The following is an 8,909-nucleotide window of genomic DNA, read 5'->3' on the forward strand; positions in this document are numbered from 1 at the left end:
TTCTGCTCTCTTCAATTCCAGTCTCCAAATCCATAATCTTCATTCATTTTTACAATGAGGGTGGTGAAACACTGGAACAGGTTGCCCAGGGAGATGGTAGGTGCCCCATCCCTGGAACCATTCAAGGTCAGGTTGGTCGGGACTCTTGAGCAACCTGATCTAGTTGAAGGTGTCCCTGCTTACTGCAGGGGTTGTTGGACTAGATGACATTTAAAGGTCCCTTCCAACCCAAATTATTCTATGATTCAGTATCCTTCTCTCATAGTACATTGGTCTCATTGTTAAAATAACTGAACTGAGCAACGAGAACACACAATATAAGGGTCCCATTCAACTTCAGAAATATCTGACTTGGTCTTTAACACTGATTTTCTTTTACCTTTTGTCAATAGATATTTATTTAAAGGACAATATTAATGATTCATGCTGGTCCAAGGCTTAGACCAGGCTCTCACTTTGATTTTGGGAATCAGGTTGCCCAAAATTGGCTCTTGTCTAAGAGACAGCTGAGAGAGCAATGAGGCAGAAATGGCAGCTTGAAGAAAAGAAGTGACATCAAGGCTACAACAAAGAGAGAGATGACCTGGAAGGGAATGACTGGGTGAAACAATTAGCTGAGTTCAGTGAAGCATCATGGGGAGCCCACGTGTAATGAAAGCAGGTTAGGGAGCCCCACCAAAAATTTGAACTTGCCACTGGCAGAGCCTGCAGAGCAGCCATTTCCATTCCCGGCTCCTTCCCTCCTCCTCCATCCTACATTTCCAGTTTGTTGTTCCCACCCTCAGGAAATAGGAACATTATGTGCCACTAATACGTCAGCAGAACAGAAAAAGTCTTAAGAGGAAAAGGGAAGGCCAAGCGGGTTACAGTAGAAAGATATTTCAGGCTCATAGCATCTCTTTCTAATGCATGTTTGTATTATTTTTCGTGCCAGAGGTGAAAGCAATAACATATAAATCTCAGAGCTCATCCTGCCTCCTCTGTGTCTCAAAGGCGTATTTATATCTCAGTGTGGATGGTGGGGCTCCCTGCTCTTCCACAGCCACGTCCAACCTCAAAACCAAAGGACTACACCTAAAATGGAGCAAGTACAACACACCACTTCCCTTCCTTGGATACCAATCAGTCTTGGTTGTAACGCAGCAGATCCAAGATGCATTTTCTGTTGGGAAAATAGTCCCTCCCTCAGTTGCTGGTGAAACTGTAATAATCGAAACTAAGAGAGCGGGCTGGGCATCTGGCCTACAGTTTTCAGTCAACTGGAGGATTTTTGTCTGTATATTCCTTTAGGACTTCCTAGTTATATTTTTAAATGACATAAGCAATAGGGCTTCCTATTGCTATTGCTGTTCCACAACTTCCTACACTCTACTTAGACCCTTCTGGAAGAAAATATGTCTTAATACTGAACCTGAAATCATCTGTTCTGGGCAAGTTGAGCCAGGCTTTTTACTTTAGCCACATTTCCTAGGATCCTGTCGATAAGTCTCCTGGGTACTATAAATACTCCAGAGCAACGCTTTTTCAGTCATTATTAAGATAATTCTTTCTAATAGCATGTCAAAAATTCCCTACAGTGTCCTAATCACTTCTGTCGCTCTTCAATGAGCTTCCAGTTCATCAGTGCCATGGCAGAGAAGTTCACACAGTCAAATACAAATAGCCCATTTGCATTAGTGTCATACATTCAGGGATTGTCCAATTTCAACACCACAGGTTTGGAGACCCCCGAGAAAACACAGTAGAAAACACTGGGCTGATCTGCTATGATCTGGGGGGGGGGGGGGGGGGGGAGTAGGGGGTGGGGACAGGGAAGCAAAGCCTTTTTCAAAAGAATCATCTAAAAACTAATTTTAAAATAACTTTCTGAGGTTTTAATGCACGTTCCCCGTTCCCACTCTGATTTCTGTTTACACAGCTCTTTGCAACACTGTTAGACACTGTGGGCTGGTACAGACTATCAGTCAAGAGAAGCAAGACAGGTACAACAACTCCACAAGCCTATTCTGATCCTTTCTATTAGAGTTGTCCAGTAAGTGTTATTTTACCAGAGAGAGTAAAACTTCCACTAGCTTAGTTCTTTAAAATAATTGAACATTTTTATTTTTACTCTGTTTCCAAAGACAGATTTGTTTTCTTTACACCCTGCCACTGCACACACACTTTTGGGGGCAATTCATTAGACAGAATCAAAAGAATCGATTTAGTAAACATTTTTTTAAGCTATTCTCTTCAGGTAACAAGGATCTAGCCACTAATGTGATTTCCTTAGTTGCAGGAACCTGCAGCTCTCTGACACCATCCAGAACCACTTCGAATTCAAGATAGGTAAAATTATCCATGAGAAACAAGCAATAGTCAACACGATTCTTCCAGTCAGAGTTAGAAGGACTTTTGACTGAAACAAGGAACACAAGTCATACATCATTCCCATTACGTTATTTCACCAAATGTCTTTCCAGTGCCCTGCCTGGGGCCCTGAGCAAAAAGGTGCTACAGTAAGGCTCCAAACGAAAACTAATTACTCTTCAGCATCTGACTCCACATACGTGTCCCGGCAGAACACAACACCAAGACACATGCAAACTACAGAAAATTCCCTCTGTCAAGCCTCTATCTATCTGCAAGATTTTAACAGACCGCCAATTTATACTCACATCAGCACAATTTGTTCTCAAATCATGTAGTACTGCACCTTTACCGATTTCTACCATGCTTACATACTGGAGGAAGGGAAGGCCACTAAGATCCTCTCTGCGCTAGTAATTAAATGAACATTCCTCAGAAGGACTATTCCATTCCTGATACCATAATGGTGGCAGTGATAACTGCTGATATGGTGGCCCCTTTATGAACAACACATGCTCCAAACGGGATTAGCAAACCCACTGAAAAGTGAAAATGCCAGTACATATTTGCATTCCCATTGCTGCTGGCACCAGCTCAAAGCCTACTGACATTAGCAAGGGAAGGGACCATCTGGGAGACAACTACAGGCAAGCATCCCAATCCAGCTGTGCTTCCAGCAGCTTCTTCCTGGCTCAAAACCAAGGAATAATTTCAAACATCTTCCTTGTGCAGAAAGCATTTCAGATTCTGCTTACTGGAATCAAATTGATCCTAGCCATGAGCGAAACTTAGCATTTGGAAATTCAAACAGTTTTATAAACAGTCCAATGTGAATTTCCAATTTGAAATTATTCAAAACCTGCACAGAAATCTCCACAACAATATCCCTCTTGTGACATCCCACCCTCTTCATAAAGAATAGTTAGGAAGATAAGAGTGTTCTGCCAAGGAATCCTGCTTCTATTTGCAGACATCCTCAAGATCTGAAACAACCTGTGGTAAGCCTGATGCTAAAGGCTTCCACATAGGCGTCTGTATTCTACACACTGCCTCTGAAGTGGTCAGCTGGGCCAACTAGATTCGTATCATGTGAGTGTCTTACAGTAAGTGGGAGAGAGATCAGGTCATTTAGGGAGCTTTGAAAGCTTTACAGTAACTTGGAGGAACGTCAGTATGCTAAACCAGAAATAAGTTATAAGGAGTCAGTAGTCCTCAGTCTCTAGCTTCTAGAGTTTAATTACATGACTTAAACACATTGGATATTTTCCAGAGACATGGCACCAAGAAAAAAACTGCACTTGGAAATTGCAGAATCAGCAGAGGAATCATTTACTTGGCAAGCTTGGGGAGGAAAAAAAAAGAAAAAGCCTGTCTGAAAATGAAGTCATGTATGTTTCAATATACAGGTCTGGGCTGGCAAGAATTTCCATCCTAAGGTGAACCAAGACCTTAAGGATACAGCCTTCATATGTAAGACTATAGTTTTCAGACTGGATAAGCTGTGTTCTCATAGTATCCAGCATCTTCTCTACTCCCAAGGTAGCACTTTTTTTCTCCTGTCTTAACTGTTGTCGTGTGCATACATGGGCATGTGCATATATGGATGCATATGGGAGGGGGTATGCGCATGTGAAACATTTGAACAAAAATTTTCTTGACAAGCAAGTCCTGAGTAGCAGAAAGCACAGGGGCCTCTGGAGGCATGGAAAATTGAAACCAGTGACTAGAAGAGCTTGACTTCCAAAGCTGCTTCTTTTATCAGAAGTGGTGTCAAGAAAGAACTTCAAGTAGCACCTCCACGACAGGAGCATCAGCCTGCTCCATGGTGACTTTTTAAGAGGCAAGACAGTGTCTTCCGTAAAAACATTGTGCCAGTACCTCCATAAAGTACACACTTTTTTTTTTTTTTTAGACACCACATGTATTAATAGTACACTTTAAATAAAATACTATTCCTGGTAGCAGGGGAATATTTCTTGAAAGCACAACACATGCTTCTAGGAAGAAAGTACTAATGTCGTTCTTCTCATTGTTAAGTTTAAAGCTCATTGTATGAATCAAATGCGAGAAGAGCGACAACATGAAATGGCATTTTCTTACTCAGCAGATTTGCTGCTCACATGTCAAAAGTACCGTGGCTGATATGAGTAATTAAGGAGTTTTTATCCTTTTAGGGGTCTATTAACACAGACAGATGCACAGTTGGCATCACTCAAGACAGAGAGCTAGTTTGCTGCTGCACAATATCTACAGAATTATTTACAAAATCCACATAAATTATACCTGTGCACCCCCCCCCCCCGAAGTCCATGACACTGCATGGTAGCCAAAGAGAGCAAATAGGGAGAGATGAGGGATGTCCAGCCCAAGACTTAACAGGCAAAAGCTAAATGATAAGGTTGCAAAGAGTTGGAAGACTGCTGAATTTGTGGAGTCAGTAGCTGGGAAAAGGACGTTAACTATATTGCTGTAAGATGATGGAAAACTTCCTAACAAAATACAAATTTTCCTTTTTTTTTTTTAAACAGTACGATAAGATAGTAATATAACATTAAAACAGGTTTAAGAGAAAACATAAGAGAAAATAATGACAAAATTATAGGAGCCTTATAAGTTTCCTCCTGAAGCTTTAATCAACTTTTCTCTTCATAGAAATGAGTCTTAGCTTTTTGAAAAAAAAATCATTATATGTTTATGACCCAGAACAGCCAATCTGTATATTCTTAAGAAATCCTTTTTCACAATAGTGCCCTTTTTGGGTAATATCACCATCTTTTTTGGTGGCTAAACCACACTATAAAGATCTAGCTTGATCATACATACCAGTTTCTACTTCTTCCATCTTATATTGTTTGTGTGTGCAGTAAACATACGCAACATGGCCACAAAAATGAGAAATAAAAATAAACTATGCAACCCTAAATGTGCTCTAAATTTGCACTCATCTGTAGGGACTTCAGGAGAACCTTCTGCACAGAGGCTGCTGACGAATAATGCATGGATAACAAGGAAAAACAGGTTTTAAGGGGAGCAGACCTATAGAGGGAAGCATTCCTGAAGCCAGAGGAAAAGTATGCATAAATCTCGTAACAGTGCAGGTATCCAGGGAAGAAGAGTTGACCACAGAGCAACTCTATGTTAATGTAGGCACACAAGGTAAGGGGTGAGAAACTATAGTGATCTCTTACATGACTCTCTGCATATGGCACATGCAGTATCAAAGGGGAGAAGAAGACATCTGCACCTGGGCACAAAGAGGAATGTACCCAGTGAATTTGTATAGGCATAAAGACGACAATTCCCAATGGATTGAGGGATTGGCTCTCTTGTGAGACACATCTGCTGGCAGCCTATGGGAGCATGCTGGAGAATACGCAGCTGCCTCCTTGGAGCCACCAGCTGCCTTTCCCTCAAAACACATTTACACTGTGTCATTGGTCAGCCTGCAAGTCAAATACAGAAGGCGATTACAATACAATAGCAGCCCTGAGCAAGAGAAAAAGAGAGGAGAAATCTCTCCCTCAACCCCTGCCAAAACCAGCCTCTATAACCCAAGCTGTTCTTGCCACAGATACCAGCTTGGAAGAGCTGAGAACCTCAGAACAAAGACAACATGCCTTTCTGCAAGGTTTCAGTGATTGGAAGAGGATATAATCCTGCTTCATACAAACTCCAATACCCCAAAGTAATGGTATTTCCAAGTATCAAAACACATGGCCATAGAAACAATTCTGTGCAGCTCAGTGCAAGAAAGTCAAGTAGGAGAGAATTCAGAAGACAAGTAAAAACATTTAGTGGCTAGACGGGCACACACATACATGTCAAGGAATTAAAAACTACACCTGTAAGTTGGCTAAGAGGACATACATGCAAAAGGCAGAAAAGGAAAGGATGCAATTACGTGCAGTTATCTGAGGCTTGCCAAAACACTAGCACAATAAACTGAAGTGGTGCAAGGTGTTGAATTTAGGGAATGAACTTCTAGAGAAAAACAGATTATTTTTTTTTTTTAGCACAGAGATCGGGTAACATCAAAGAAAAAGGATGATTAGACTGTGGATTATCTTTTTCTTTCCTGCTCCCACAGGGACCTCAACACTGGAATTATTTCAAACTGGGAATGAAGACAAACCTAAAAATAGTCGCTAAATCTTGTATTAGTGGCTTGGGGCAGGTGGATCAGCTATGACTAAACGAGAGGTGCACCCACATCCAGTTTCCACATTTCTGATTATAACCTACATAACACGGAAGGGAGCCTCCCTTGTTCATCCCAGCTGAGGCTGCAGATCGGTCTCTGTAGCAGATGTGTCTGGTGGCAGCTACTCTTCCCACTGTCTTGACTTTGTTGTTTCCATTTGCCCTCTCACTTTCCTTCCTCATCAATCTGCATGACTTGGTATCACTGCTAAAGAAGGATGCCTCTTGGAAGATTTGCTTCCCCATCTTTACTCTATTATTTCTAGAACTTGTGGGGGAGGCAGGTGATATTCACGCTTCTCCCCAACTGAATGACTGTGGCAATAGCAAGAGAAACTTCGGAGTAAGTGAAATCATCTCAGTGGATCCACGAAAGCCAAATTTAAAATTACCCATCACAACGGCCCCTCCCACATTCACAGATTTATTTAGCATGAGTAGTAGTAACTTGCATCATCTCCTTGAAAAATAGGTTAACGTGGCTTTTCTCTGCAACAAGCACTTATACAGCCATCTGTCCCCCACAAAAGCATTAAACAGAGAAGGCCCACAGAGAAGGCCACAAAGCCTTCCTTGTATTGTTCCACGAGGATTGGGAACCTACACCAGCATACATCTACCCCTGCCTTCCTGCTTCAGAGACTTCAAAAGCAGCATTTAACCACGGCTCTTCACGGAGCTACAGAGAGAGAAAAAACACGGACAGGAGCAGACCGAGCACGCCACGCATGTGTGGAGGATACTGGTTTTGATAGTAATTTCCGTGAGCAGAGAAACCGTGACCCGATTTCAAAAGGCTTTTTCTCTCCTTGCCCACACGCGGCACCTGACAGCCGAGGAGCGCTTGGGGGAGGGTCTTTGATGGGCGCTCCGGGTCCCTGCAAAACGGCCTTTAAACAGCAGACACCAGGGAAGGAGCACAGGAACCCCCACAACCTTAGGAGTTGTAATCCCTTTCAGAAGTAGCACTCGTCTGTTCCGTCTCACCCCGCCACGGAGGGCGGAGACCCGAGGATCTCCGCCGACCACGGCTCTCCTTCCTCAGATCTCTTCGGCCAGGCTCACAATGCCCTTCCCCGCCGGACCGCTCGCCGCCACAATACCTTTTGCAGGACTCCAGCAACACCCCTTTCACTTCCCAGCATTACTCAAGCAGTTTTCGCAGGAGCCCTTCCTTCCCGCTCAGAGCCGTGCCGACCGGCCTCCCGGCATCAGAAAAGTTGGACAAAGACCATTTCCACCGTGCGAGCTACACCATCTTGACGGGCTTAGCGCCACGTCGTCCCTCTCGCTCTGCACCCACTGCCGCTTTGTCCCCCGGCCCCGGGCACAGCCCTTTGGCCCTCGGTCGATGCCTTCTACAACTCGGATGCTTGCGAGTAGTTCCGATCCTTGCGCTCCTCTCCAGGCCCTTCTCTGGGAACGGGTTTGTTGGGTTTTTTTGTTGTTTTTTTTTGTTTGTTTTTTTTTTTCCTTCTCTCCTCTCCCCGCCCAGGATCCCTCTTCCTACAGGAGTCTCTCTTCCCCCCGCTTCCAAGGATCTGCCTTTTCCCTTTCTCCGGGCTCTTCTCGCTCGCCCGCTTTCTCTCTCTCCTCCCTCCCCTCCTCGCCGTGCCCCTCCTCCTCCTCCTCTCTCTAGCCCGTTCCCCCCCTCCCGACCTGCTTTCCTTTGCAGAGGCCCAGCCTGGCGCAGCAAATGGGGGGCTGGGGGTACTGCCAGATCCCACAGGCCGAGGCAGCCACTCCTGTCGCTTCCCCGGCGGTCACCATCCTCTCCCTCCCCCCCCCTCCGCCGGGGCTCCTTCGTCCCCCGCCGCCGCGGACGCCCCTCCGCCGGCCGCCGCAGCCGCGGCTCGCAGGGGATGGAGCGGGGAACGGAGCCGCCCTCCTCTCGCAGCGGCTCCGCTGGGCGGGCACCGAGTTCCGTCCTCCGTTCAAGTCTTTGCTGCCCAGGCTCCCTCCCGCTTCCCCCCGCCCCGGCGTCTTTTCAGCCAGAGGGGGGGATTTTCCGAGTGGGTCTTCCCTTCCCCTGGCCTGGCCTGCGCCTCCTCCGCCCCGCCGGCGTGCTGCGGCCAGGCTTTCGGTGGGGGTGCCCGAGCGTGGCCGCAAGGCGTGCCTGCCCCCCTTCTAGGTTTGTGCCACCAGCTACAAGTGCGGCAGGACAGGACTCACAGCCTTGGTCAGTCTCTCTTGACATGGTTGAAATCCATGTGGCTGTACGGCGTCTGCTGTTGTTTTGTGGCAGCCAAGCTTGAAGTTGGCACACATGCGCTTGCTCGCGGTCCACTTCCAAACGCTCGCAATTAAATGTCACAGAGGCTAGGTGCTTCCTTGATTCTAGGTACCAACAAAGCTCAACT

General features: G+C 45.5%; 1 protein-coding gene across 3 annotated transcripts in view; it reads right to left on the bottom strand.

Moving 5' to 3' along the window:
- LOC134524399 (ephrin type-B receptor 5) overlaps window positions 1–8,311 on the bottom strand; it is a 75,315-nt gene extending 67,004 nt beyond the window's left edge. For 2 of the 3 annotated variants that reach the window (XM_063354432.1, XM_063354449.1), the window contains exon 1: window positions 7,653–8,118. The gene's annotated coding sequence lies outside the window, so the exon portion shown is untranslated. Of the gene's footprint in view, window positions 1–7,652; window positions 8,119–8,208 lie in introns of those variants that run through there. The other variant, XM_063354441.1, reaches the window with a different exon arrangement.
- Window positions 8,312–8,909: the final 598 nt, after the last annotated feature.

Source organism: Chroicocephalus ridibundus, chromosome 1, assembly GCF_963924245.1.
Source record: "Chroicocephalus ridibundus chromosome 1, bChrRid1.1, whole genome shotgun sequence".
Classification (NCBI taxonomy): domain Eukaryota; kingdom Metazoa; phylum Chordata; class Aves; order Charadriiformes; family Laridae; genus Chroicocephalus; species Chroicocephalus ridibundus.